This window comes from Triturus cristatus, chromosome 10 (genome assembly GCF_964204655.1).
Source record: "Triturus cristatus chromosome 10, aTriCri1.1, whole genome shotgun sequence".
NCBI lineage: Eukaryota > Metazoa > Chordata > Amphibia > Caudata > Salamandridae > Triturus > Triturus cristatus.
Window position 1 is genome coordinate 623,520,634 of NC_140593.1, and position 12,702 is coordinate 623,533,335.

A 12,702-nucleotide genomic window follows, 5' to 3' on the forward strand; every position below is an offset into this window, starting at 1 on the left:
CCCAACTCAATTTTTACTATATTTGACTTAATAGCATGCAAATATGCAAAAGCCTGCATAAATAATTTAGTGGAGAAAGAATATTCATTGCCATATGATGATGATTCGAGTTTGTGGTGGGAGACTGCAGCTGTTTTTTTAATCAATTGAACTATAGGCACTGATTTAGCCTCTTGCATCCTGGCTATTGTTAAGTACTTTTTTAAGTGACAAAACATCATGGCATGCACCACATATGCAGGTGTACATTAACTAAAATGCTAAAGTGTACAGCATCATATAGTATCCTACTGAAGTCTTTGCCAAAAGGTTTGGGTTGTGCTTAGGCTGCTTCTTCGTTTGTTGATCGATAATGTAAATTTATTTTGTGTTTTGTGAGGTCATGAGTATTCTATTGGGGGTTATGCTTGCGAAGCAGACTACAATAGGACAGTTTTTCAATGGACCTCAAACTGAGACCACTGACCAATGTAAGCCTTTTGGGCATGTCCTAATATGTACATATTTAGTCTGATGGCCTCATTCGAGGTCCTAAAACTCAAAACGTATGGCCTGGGTCACATATTCGTGAAGAGGGTACTCCGTCTCACCAATATAGTGGTCCTCCTGCCACATTTACATGCGGGAAGAACTTAGGGTTAATCACGGCAAGACTGCTCTGCTCCACTTTGATTAACCCCCCACGACGGCCCTGGCAAGGAAGGGCTGTCATAGAAATGGCTACATGTCTGCCCACCCAATTTAGATGGGCAGAAATGCAGTCATTTTTATTGTTCCTAACTGCCAGGTAAAACCTTGCTGTAATGATTAGTAAAACCATTTTATTGCTCCCCTCGTTATGGGAGAAGTCTCCCATGATGAGGGAAGCTTTATTTTTTTCTTTGAAAAATAAAATCCCTTTTGGGATTTTCATTTTGGAAAGAGTAAAAGAATACTGTTTGCTTAAGGACTGTATCCTTCTGACGCAGCCCTGCAGCAAACATTGTAATGCATTTACAGGAACCACAGTGACGGCGGTTCCTGCCAATGCCTTTATAAATGACTGTCGGCTCGACTCTCACTTATAAATCTGGCGGGTATATTATTCCCCGCCTCGCGGATGTAAAATACGCCGTCCTCTATTCTAAATCTAATATATATATATATATAATCTTTTTATATCTTTTTTTTATCGAGCAGAATTATTACAAGAACCTTACATTGTCAAATTTTTATTTCACATTGAATATAGCTACTTAAAGCTCGTCCTTTGAAAACATGATAATGCCAGAACTTCAGACTAGACAAAATACAGTGCATTCCTGTCCTTTAAAATACCAAATCATCTTATTGTGTAACCATTCCCAAAGCATTATGCAGAGTCATATCTAAGTACTTCAGCTCTTATTCTACTCTTGTCCATTCATGATGTAAAAGACTAACATAGCTAATATGAATATTGGATCAAATTGTTTGCTTAAAATGGGAAAAACATATATAATAATGATATGTTATTGGGCAGATAACTAGCCCTAAAGGGCATTAAAAAAGACCACAAACCCAACCACAAAAGCATCAGCACTGGCCATTTCATCATATATAATATTACAATATAGATTTGATCATTAATGCATATTAATCAAATTTAATATGATTTTGGATCTCCTATTCCTACGATACTTCATTAATTATTACATTTTGATAATCTACATGGAAATCCGAAGTCCAAAATACCTCTTCATATTATTGTGCTGTGCTTTTAGCTCCGAAAAAATGCTTTCCTTGGGCGTTTCCCAGTGGAATTGATATAAATCTTAATTCTGTAAACTACCACTTAGTTTTCACTCAGATCTCCCTCCAATCCTTATCTAATTATGTGTAAACAGAGTGTTATCAATAAAGTGCAGTGCTTTTAACAATTCCACTGTTTTCATATTCATACAACATAGCTTGAGTCAACTACTTGACTTACTACTTTGTCCATGTGCTTCCACACACAGAATCTTTTTGTAGCACCAACCCTTTTTGCATAAGCTTCCTCAAATATTTTAGTGCGAATCATTTTATTATGCCTATTTAGAAAGTCTGGGACTTTAGTTGTCCTCCAATTCTGTAGAATCAGGGACTGTGCCATTAGAGAGGATATTGCTATAAATGCTTTTTCTCCTGTAAAGATTGGGAAATTTTGCCTCTGTCTTACTACACCAAAAAGTGCTATTTCCGCCTCCAATTGTAGTTTTCTCTGTAGGCCATCACTAAGGGTAGAAAAACCTTTTTCCCAAAAGCGGGCTGATGCTGGGCAGGTGAAAAAAATATGGAGCCAGCCCCCCTGGCCCAAATGATTGCAGCAAAAGCATCTATCCTCTATTCCTGGATGCATTTTATGTACCGCTCTAGGGAGTATATTCTCAAGAACGTTTGATAACTATCTCCAAATTTGCTTAACGCAACTTTGCACATCGCAGTCTATCACAGGACAATTATGCAGTGTTAATGTTGTATTCTCAACACGGCGGCACCCTATGATGGTTTCACGATAACGCGCCAAATGACCGCGTTAAAATCAATGCAACGCTGAAAAAATGTGAAATACCAACACGAAAAAAGCTGCGCTGTTCCAAATCGTGAAACAAAAATCAGCGATAACGAGTGACAGGCCTTCAATACCCACGCCTCATGCGGGTAAATGCACCAGAAATCAGTGCAAAACAAATACAAAAATAATTAAACTGTGTAGCACCATGGATGCACCCGGATCGAGCGCAGAGGACAATGCCAAAGCCACAAGCCCCACAGACGACCAGCAAGGAACCCCGGATCGGAGAAGGCCAAGGAGAAGAGGAAGAGGAAGACGTGGTTCAGTCTGCAGGCAAACAGGATTATCGACATGGAGGTGACTGAACACCATCAACAACTGTACGTCACATTCAACGTGTCATTGGCAACAAAGACGCAAATATGGCAGACTATCTTGATGCAGCATTGAGTAGGACAATGGAAGAGGCCAAGAGGTGCAGGAAGGATGTGAAGGCCAAAACCAAGAAGAAACACAATGCCAACATAAAAGCAGCAACACAGATTTGAGGTGGGGGTCCGGCGACACACCAGGAGCTGGATGACATGGAGAAAACGGTGGCCACAGTCAGCAGTCGGGACACAGTGCCAGGAGTTGTGGCACCAGACACCGCTCAACATGACCTGACACAACAAAAACAGGGTGAGTACTGACCAGGGACTGGGGGGATTTGGAGAGATAGGCATAATGGCACACATGCACAATTATGCATAGCACAGTTCACACCCACCATGACTCTGGATCATGTCCTTGACACCCATGGCACACATACAAACACCAAGTCGGCCCCCGTCCGCAACGTACCCAAAGAGGTCCCACCCCACACATCACCAATATCACAACCAACACATGCACACGTGCGAAACCCAGCAAGGATTCGTATTTGTGAGCCACACCGACAATGCAAGTGATACTACACAAAAATTAACATGGCTACTGTCCAATCATCATGACATTGTGCACGCCACGACACTGAGGTGGCTGAGTGTGGACCACATCCGGAAAGGAGCAGGCCACACTCCGACACATCCACATGCACAAACAACCCCTCACGCAACAAAAAGTCTGCGGACAAACCATGCCCAAGAGTCACAATGCAACCAAGAGCCCAATATACCCAAGTCCGAAACATACCAGCACTGTTGAAGCACTGAAGTCAAAGGCACACCGCCTGAAAGGGATAAGGGGCAGGCAAATCTGAGCAGCAGGGGCGACTCACCCACAATGCACACACACACATAGTGATAACGGCACATCAACATTGATGTTAATGTGGTACAAAGTGCAACACTCCCACGACAGAACAGAGGACACAACTGGTTCCGCCTGTGCGTGGAAACTCGCCAATCACATCTGGCATAGCAGGAAACTGTGAGATGAAAATGTACGTGTACAACCTCACATCCGTGATGTAGTTCAAATGTCCACTGTCCCACATCAAATAGTCAGCTCCGCCCAAACAGTCACAATGTACATTGTCTTGCAGTTCCGAGGTAAACATGAACAATGCGTCAACATACATGTCAACCCAATGTGGAAAATACATCTCGCCTTCACATATCAGAGGGACAATCAACACCTCCTGCAGAGCAGACAAGACAACTCATCAGTGATGATGAAGTGGACCTCCACACCTTCGACGCCGACGCCCTACAACAGCTCATGGACATCTTAGGCAACCCACCTCCAGGAGCAGAGCAGCCCAGCTGCATCCAGAAGACCCCACCCCCTGCACAGACCACACAGCAGGAAGCGCACACCACCACGGATGTCCCCCAGCATCTCACAGAAGCACACATCGCATTCCATGGCCAGGTGTTAGACTGCCAGAAGGAGGTGGCTGAACAGGTGCGGGTGGGGTTTGAAATCATGGCAGCCGAGCTTGATTACTTACGTGGGTGTCTAATTCCCATCAGGGACCACTTACACTCACCAACGGACACACACACTGCGACATAGCCACACACATTTGCAGATTTCCAGTACAGAACCACGCCAAGAGCCCTAGGACAAACATTCACACCCCTATGCAGGACTTGCATACGCCGGCCCAGTCCACTCCTCTTACTTCTGAAGGGAGGGGCAACAGAGCTACATGTAGAAAGTCTTACCCACTCCCTGGTGTGACATGGTTGCGTCCCCTATACAACGCACAATGTAATGTGGTAGGGCCCGGGGCCATCATGCATACGTAATGAGCACACAGACACACTTTTACAGGTAGTTGAACTGTCTACGGGCACATGCGCTCGGCCACTCTTTATTACCAGGGACACCAGACCAGTGACGCCGTTGCTGGATGGGTGTGGGGTGGGTATGAGCCAGCCCTCAGGAAGTGGTTGGTGCTGGCGACAACTTGAACAGTGATCACCATTACAGCAGTAATAGAAAACACCAACATAACACAAACAACTGCGAAGAATCATGGTGGTAGCCGGCGCAAGTACAGAGGTCAACCAATACCCAATTAGAAGGGTCGGCGAGTCGCAGTGCACTGAGGTAGGGGCACCAGAGCTGATCATGCTCGTGTGACGAAATTGTCCGAGATTGTGTCTCAATGGGATATTCCTGCTGCAGCTGCAGTAGGGTGCGTTACACCTGCCACAGACATCCCAGGTCTTCCCCACTGCCTGAGGTGACATAGTTGCGTCTGCAGTCCACAGCACGTACCTCATCCATGGCTCCTGGTGTGTAGCTGGACTACCACCTCCAATCTGTATTGCTGCCTTCACGTTGTTACCTACTGCCCTCCCATTGTCCATGCCTTCACCCCTCCACACACCAGCCACATCTTCCCCATCATCCTCCCAGGTCTTCCCAACTGCCTGAGGTAACATTGTTGCATGAGCTGTCTACATTAAAAAGAGATCTATTGGAAAGGGTCCATGAGTTGTGGTGCACTGAGTTGGTGGCACCTGAAGAGCTGAGCAGGGTATCAAGCTGATGATGGCATCCAAGAAATGTGTGAGCAACTCGGACAGTCAGGCTGTAAGACTCTTACGACTATGGCAGTTGTTGGCTGGAGGTGGTCCTGGTGGTGGTGGCGTGTGCATCCTGCAGTGATGCGTCGTCCGGGCATGTCAGGACTCGATTTAATGTGGACCACTGGTGGTCCGCAGTTGAGACTGGAGGCAGTGGACAGCGCAGGGCCACAGACACATGGTGCTGATGAGCCCCAGGCCATCGACACATAGGCCATCCAATAGTCGATCTTGAGCTGCACAGAGTTAGTGGCCATAGATGCACTGCGGCCAGCACAGGCACACCGCCACGGGACGATGACTTGCGGTGCACTGTGGTCGGGCCACACGAGCTGAGCGGGTCAGCATTGATGTTGAAGGTGAATGTCTCGGAGTGTTTCGGGAAACAGTGGAAGGTGTCCTTCCAGGGCATGATGCAGATGGCAGAATCAAGCAGAAACAGGCAAATGGAGGAGTGGAATGCTACAGACTCCTTTTTACCACCAAGTCAGTATCAGCTACATGATGATGAAGACAACCCCCAGGCCATAGACTCAGATGCCACCAAAGTGCAACCAGAGAGTGTCCATGAATTTCGGGGCACAGAGTCAGTGGCACCAGGCTGGGAGGGGATGCAGTCTGCGATGAAGCCTGTACAATGATATAACCTCTGCCCTAAATAAATCAAGGCTCAGATCCAAATGTTTGACCTACTGGAACGCAGTGTAGGCCGGAGGCAGCGGTCAGCATGGGCCCATAGCCACATGTCTTTGGTTTGCGATGTACAGAATTAGTGGCACTAGAGCAGTTGTTGGTAGTGTTCGATCACCTCCGTAACAAGGATACTTTTTTCGTCCGGATTGAACCACGTCTTCCTCTTCCTCCTCTCCTTGCGTGCAATGACATGAACTCTGCCATGCAGAAATCAAGACTCAGTTCCAAATGTGTGACCTACTCGACCACAGTGTAGGCCAAAGGCAATAGTCAGCAAGGGACCACAGACAGGTGTCGTTCGGATGCTATGCACAGAGTTGGTGGCACCACATCGAAGGGAGTATAGTGATTTGAACTATGCATTAATATGTGTACTCGGCCATTGTATAATCAAGTCTCAGTTCCAAATGTGTGACCTACTTGACCGCAGTGTAGGCCCGTGGAGTACGTCAACGAGAAAAGAGTGCTGTGGGCCTGTCTCTGGGAGGACAGCAATGGTCTGAGGAGGATGCCAAGGTTGTGGACCTCGGGCTTGGAGCTTGCACAGGCAATGGTGGGCCCTCTGTGACACACGCCGGTGTCGGCAGGTGAGCGATGTGGCCTTGTTACACAGGTGCGGCCAAGATGGGTCTGGATACCTGCAGCCTGGGGTGCAGCAGGCGCACATGGTCGCAGGCCTCGTGGCGTGCTGGGAGGCGCCACCCTGGCAGACACATTGGCCATTCCGGAAGGGAACCACGCCCAGAGCTATGGGCTTTTTATTCACACCCCTACCCTGGCCTGGCATACGCCGGGCCAGCCCACTCCGCTCACGCTTACAGGGGAGGACGTAATGAGCTACTTTCCGCGCTCTTTCCCACAGCCTGGGGTTACATGGTTGCGTCCACTGTTCACTGCACTCCAAACATCAGCAGTATATGTCGACATAGGCATTTCTGTGGTCTGCATACTGCAGTCTGTCCAGCGCATCCACGCCACACTTGGCATTGTGTACATTTTCTTTCATGGGTCACTTGCCTGTTTCGCACATGCCTGGTAGCCCACCTCTCAACACATTCTGCTATTGTATTGGTGAGTGATCATGCCATTGATGGCTCATGTACATGGCTTGCCCATGTTACCACAGTAAGTTGTGCTGTCGTGTATGGTAGGTGGGCATGTTGTTTGGCATGTTGTGTGTGAGTTTGTAACGTCTGCATTCCCAGAGTAGTGATTTGCATGATTGTGGAGTTGAGGTGTGTGGTGTGTTCATTTGGTACTCACCAACGGGCAATGCATTCCCATGGGTGCCAGCCTCAAAGCGCTGGTTGATGATGGACTGTCGGCAGATGAAGGAATCATGCACACTGCCTCGGTAGTTGGCGACGGCATTGGTGAGGAGTCCACGGTGTTCCACTATTGCCTGCACATTGATGGAATGCGTGTGCTTCCTCTTGCGGCACGAGGAGTACATGTGTGCAGTCGATTGCCCCCAACACATGCGGGAAGGCAGCTGTGGCTTAGAGGCCTTGCTTGGTTTCCAGCTGTTCCTGCACAGTGTGTGGGAAGTAAGGGGACTGGGGAACTAAGCTGATGATGGCATCCAAGACAGCTGTGAGGAACTTGGATAGGGCTGACTGTGAGACTCATCCGGCTCTGGCAGTTGTTGGTTGGAAGGTCCCAGAGGCCAACATGTGCAGCACAGCCAGCAGCTTTGTCTGCGGAGGGATGTTGGTTGTCCGCTGTGTTGGTACCGTCAGCCTGTAGGCAATGATGCTCAGGATGCATAGGATGGTTGTCCTTTTGAGCCTGTAGTGGGCAATTGCATCCTCTGGTGTTTAGTCTGTGAGGCTGGTGCATTTTCCGCTGTCATTGTCTGCGCTGCCTCTGTGGTGATCCAGGGTGGGTTGGCGGGGGTGCTGGGGAGGGTTGCGGGCATGGGTGTTGGTGGCGGTGGGTGTTGTGGCCCTCTTGGAGCTCCGAGCTGCATGATCAGTGGCTCCATGTCATCTGTTGTTCTTCAGGTGTGGGTCTGGGCTGTGCTCCCTTTATGGTGCAGGGTGTCGTCTGACTTTACACCAGGTCGGAGCAGGTGTTAAATCCCTGCTGCTAACACACCTTATCGCATGTTTTGTGATCTTATCGCCGATCTGGCTGGTCGTTGAGAATTTTGCGAAGTGTTGTTGTTGCTGCGGCTTTTTGTAGGGGAATGCCTACTCTGCATCTCATTAGCGTTAGTTGCCGGAGTCATCTGTGGCAATGTTTTTTGCGGCTGCTATCACAGGAAAACTTGTGATGTCGGCTGTTAGCACCAGCTTGGGAATAGTGCAATGGATTTATTGCCACTTTGGCGGCGATAAAGTGCTGCTAACTCGGCGATAGGTGCTTGAGAATATGCCTTATTGCAATAATGCGACATCGCCTGCCACTCAGGCTCTGAAAAAGTGCATTTTGTTTCTTGGGTTAATCTATCTAAAAATATGTGTTGCTATGGAGCACTCCCTTTGGCTCCGTAAAAAACTGTACCAATTTCCTACCCCCCTTAGCTTGGTTCTAAAGAGGGCAGCTAATACAGGCACTGAGGCGACACTAGATGGGGGGGGTAATAGTTTTTCAGCAGCTGCATAATTTGGAGATACCCTAAAAAGAAGAGTTTACAGTGAACTCCACATCTAAACTGGATCTCCTGCCAATTTAGAAACCTCCCCTCTACTGTAAAATGACTGATTTCCCTAAAGCCCTTACTTTCCCAGACGCTTATCTGGCTATTCTGAATATGAAGACCCAAACTTTTACATTCTGAAAGCTTCAAGTACTCACATCTAGTGGTATAGGTCCCCATAGAATTAAATAACCGAAGTCTGACCCTATACTCTTGTAATGTCTTGTATCTAGTTTTCTTAGGGAGCTTGGCGGTCTTAATGAAAACCCGAATCTGAGAACTTGCTTCCTGCACCATTGTATCCAAAATGAAGCTGTCCAAAGATCCCTTACAATCTATCAAATGAGGCATTATATGCGAAAAGAAGCTTCATAATAAGTACGTGTATTATGAGTGCCAGCCCCCCTTGGCTAATGTCGAGTTAAAGCACTGACAGTTTTACCCTTGAAGCTTTCTTAGTCCAAATAAATTGGCGAACAATTGCTTCTACTTCTTTAAAATACAACATATCAATTTTAATCAGGACATTTGTAAAAAGTAAAATGAATAGTGGTAGAATAGACATTTTTATAAGAGTGACACGGCCGATTAATGTAAGCGAAGAAGTGTCCATCTATCTTGTAAATTTCTGATCTTGATAAGCATTGTCCCAAAATTCAATTTAAAGAGATCCACATAATGATTGGTAACATATATCCCCAAATAACGAATTGAGTCAGGAGAGCAAGTTTGCCTTTGAAGATTACATGGGAGGATTTGACACCCGGTATTTAATAGCAGGATTTCAGTTTTATTTATGATTGATTTTACATCCCCCAATTGATTCAAACTGCGCAAACTGTCAGCATTATTTCAATATTCTGCTGTTCGGGTCTAAGAAAGAGAATAATATCCTCTGCACACAACCCAGCATGGTCTGCTGTTAGTGGACTTTTCCACCTCCTCCCTCGTTTCCACTTCTGGAGCACCAACGTGATGTTTGGAAATGCCGATGGAAGCTGTGGCCGCTTAGAGTGAGCCGTGCTGTGTTTTCGGGTAAAACAACATATCGGCGGTGTATGGAGTTGATTTTCAGCTTGGCAGCAAAGGAGCTGCTTGCGGAAGGGCTGCATCATTTGTAGACACCCCCTGAAGAGTGCAAAGCCAGCAACAAATTTTGGTTGGCAGGTGCCACCGCTGAGCCATAACCAATGTGGTCTCCAGGTACACACGCTATGGTCCCAATGGTGGGTGATAGCTAATAATTGGAGGATATTGGTTTTTATTGGCAGCCTGTCTTTGCATAGCTTTTGCTGAGGGCGTGCTTTGGGTTTGTGAGGGTGGTTCCTGTACTGCTCGCAAAGAGAATTGAAATGGTGGCTCACTGACAAAGTGGAAGGTGTATAGGTACAGACAACCTCTCATGCCTTCATGATATTGGGACTGCCACCCCCCTCATAAGGATATGACGCTGCGGCCTGTTTCATTAAAAAAAAAAAGTTTTTTTTATTTTTAGTTTTGTTGCTGCTCCCTTAAAATTCACTGCTAACAGGATCGCTACCGTTTGGCGCTTGACTTGATGGGGAAGCATTTAAAACTTTCTAATGTGATGGCTCATGTTGCCTCCGCAGTGGGCCTTAATTCTAAATCACAAAGCGCTAACATGAAGATAGCTTCAGCTGTGGTAAGAGCCGAGAGCTCTCAAAAATCTCATTGAGGGTCAGCTACAATCTCAAGCCCCCTGAGTTCAGAAGAAGACATGGTGGAGCATGGAGTGGAGGCTAAAAGTGGGGGGCAAGTTATCGAAACTATTCAGCAGGCAAGGTAGGTGGAAGAACCAGGCTCTGATGGGCAATCTCATGCTCAAACTGTTCTAGCTGGAAAAGTGTCTATTTCCAACAAAGCCAGTTGAGCAGTAGAAAATAAAGACAAGGGGCCTAATCAAGTGGTCTCAAAAGAAGGCTCTTCTAGCCCAACCCAAGGAAAATCTAAGGAATATACCCTATTCATGAAATCCAAAACAATACGAATGTCAGTGACTGCACCACAAGTACAAAAACAAGGGCCCGCCATTAACTTGCAATCAGGACTGTTGGGAACTGACCAATCTTCCACTCTGCCATAGAGTATTTTGGAAAAAGGAAAAGGAATTCCTCGATCTCTAGGCCATCAGAATGGTGCTTGAACACATTTTCAGCTATGGCCTCTGACTTCCATCTTGGGTAAACCCTCAGAGGCAAGACAACAAGACCAGGCTCAGCAAGCATCAGACGCACCCTCAAAAAATCAGGTGCTAGAATTGCTGCAAGAAGAAGGGTGCGCCATCCAGTATGACATTGAAACCATGTTCAATCCTATTCTTGATGAGCTACGTGAGCTGAAAGTAACACAAGCAAGTGAGATAGCATCTCCACATCATCGCCTGTCGAAAATCGAAGAGGCAGTCGGCAGCTTTCCAGACAGAATGCAAGAGGCCGAATCTTGGATCTCCCAGCCTGAAGACCAGATTAACACTCTGCAGCATCAGGCCACGCTGGACAAAAAACAGAAAATACTGCTTGAAAGTAAGCCTAAAGAGCTGAAAAATCATTCACAACACTCTAACCTGCGTACGTCAATGGGTTGAGACATTTATCAAAAAGAACATTTTACCAAAGCTTACCAAAGCTTACAGGAGATCTAACAATTACAAGACCACATAGGGTACCAGCACAGCTGTACCCGAATTCAAAGCAGTCTCGAACAATCTTAGTCAATTTCGCAGATTTTCCTGTTGAAAGAACAGATAGTCACTAGGGTCATTCAAAAAAGACAATTCTCAACTAGCGTAGTACCAAGCTGCCCCATTTATTCTGGCATGTCAGCAGCAAGGAGTTTGTAAAAGGCTTGTATTTGTTCAAGGCACAGGGTGCTCAGGCAGCTATTGCCCATCAATCCAAGCTACGAGTATTGGTGCAAGGGAAGTTTCATATATTTGCGAATCTTGATGAAGCTCAGAAGTTGTTAAAGCACATCACTACTGAAAACTAAATAAGAAAGGACGACCGGGGATGCTCTTTCGTAAATTATTTTTTTATTGTTTTTGATCAGACGGGATGAGGGGGAAGGGGTAGTCCACTCATGGTGCAACACCATGGCACCCAGTCTAAAGTTCAACCAGAGGGGGGTAATTCCACAATTGCCAGGGGTTGGGAGAGACATGGGGGTTGGCAAGGGGCTGGGAAGGTGAGGGAGATAGGAGACGGGGTATGTTTAGGAGCAGTAATGAAAAAAGGTGCAGAATTATAGTGGAAAAAGCAATAGACAGGAGAGAAGAGCAAAAAGTTACAAAAAATATTTATTTTTTTTACAAAGAAGCCTCGATTTTCAAAATGTGGCTTGTTGTTTTTACCCTTGAGGTGCGATGGCTCTTAAAGCATGATTAGTTTTGGTAAATGTTAATGGAGCGTCTAACAAGCAAAAATATGGTGGAATGATTCGATGGTTAACTTCCCTTTCTCCTCAAATTCTATTTCTTCAGGAAATCCATCTAAAAACAAATACGCCAAAACATTTTATCCCAAAATATTATTCTCAGGCGTATATTTTGCCTCCGCCGGGCTGGCTATAAGGGAGGTAACTATTTATTTTGGGAAAGGAATTGATTGGGAGTTCTCTCAAGCCTCGAGAGACCCCCAGGGATTTGGGTTGTTGCTAGGGTGAACAGGACATTTTTAACTTTTTCGAATTACTATGCCCCGATAGAAGATAATCCAAAAGCCATTATGAGGATCAACGAGCTGGTTAGAGGGGCAGCGGTCCTATAGTTTTAGAATCGGATTTCAGCTTCATTCAAGATTTGAAAAAGGATACTT

General features: G+C 46.2%; 1 protein-coding gene across 2 annotated transcripts in view; it reads left to right on the forward strand.

The window, feature by feature from the left end:
- LOC146789809 (ankyrin repeat and fibronectin type-III domain-containing protein 1-like) overlaps positions 1-12,702 on the forward strand; it is a 2,714,698-nt gene that overhangs the window by 1,325,238 nt on the left and 1,376,758 nt on the right. The gene's annotated exons all lie outside the window — the stretch shown is intronic.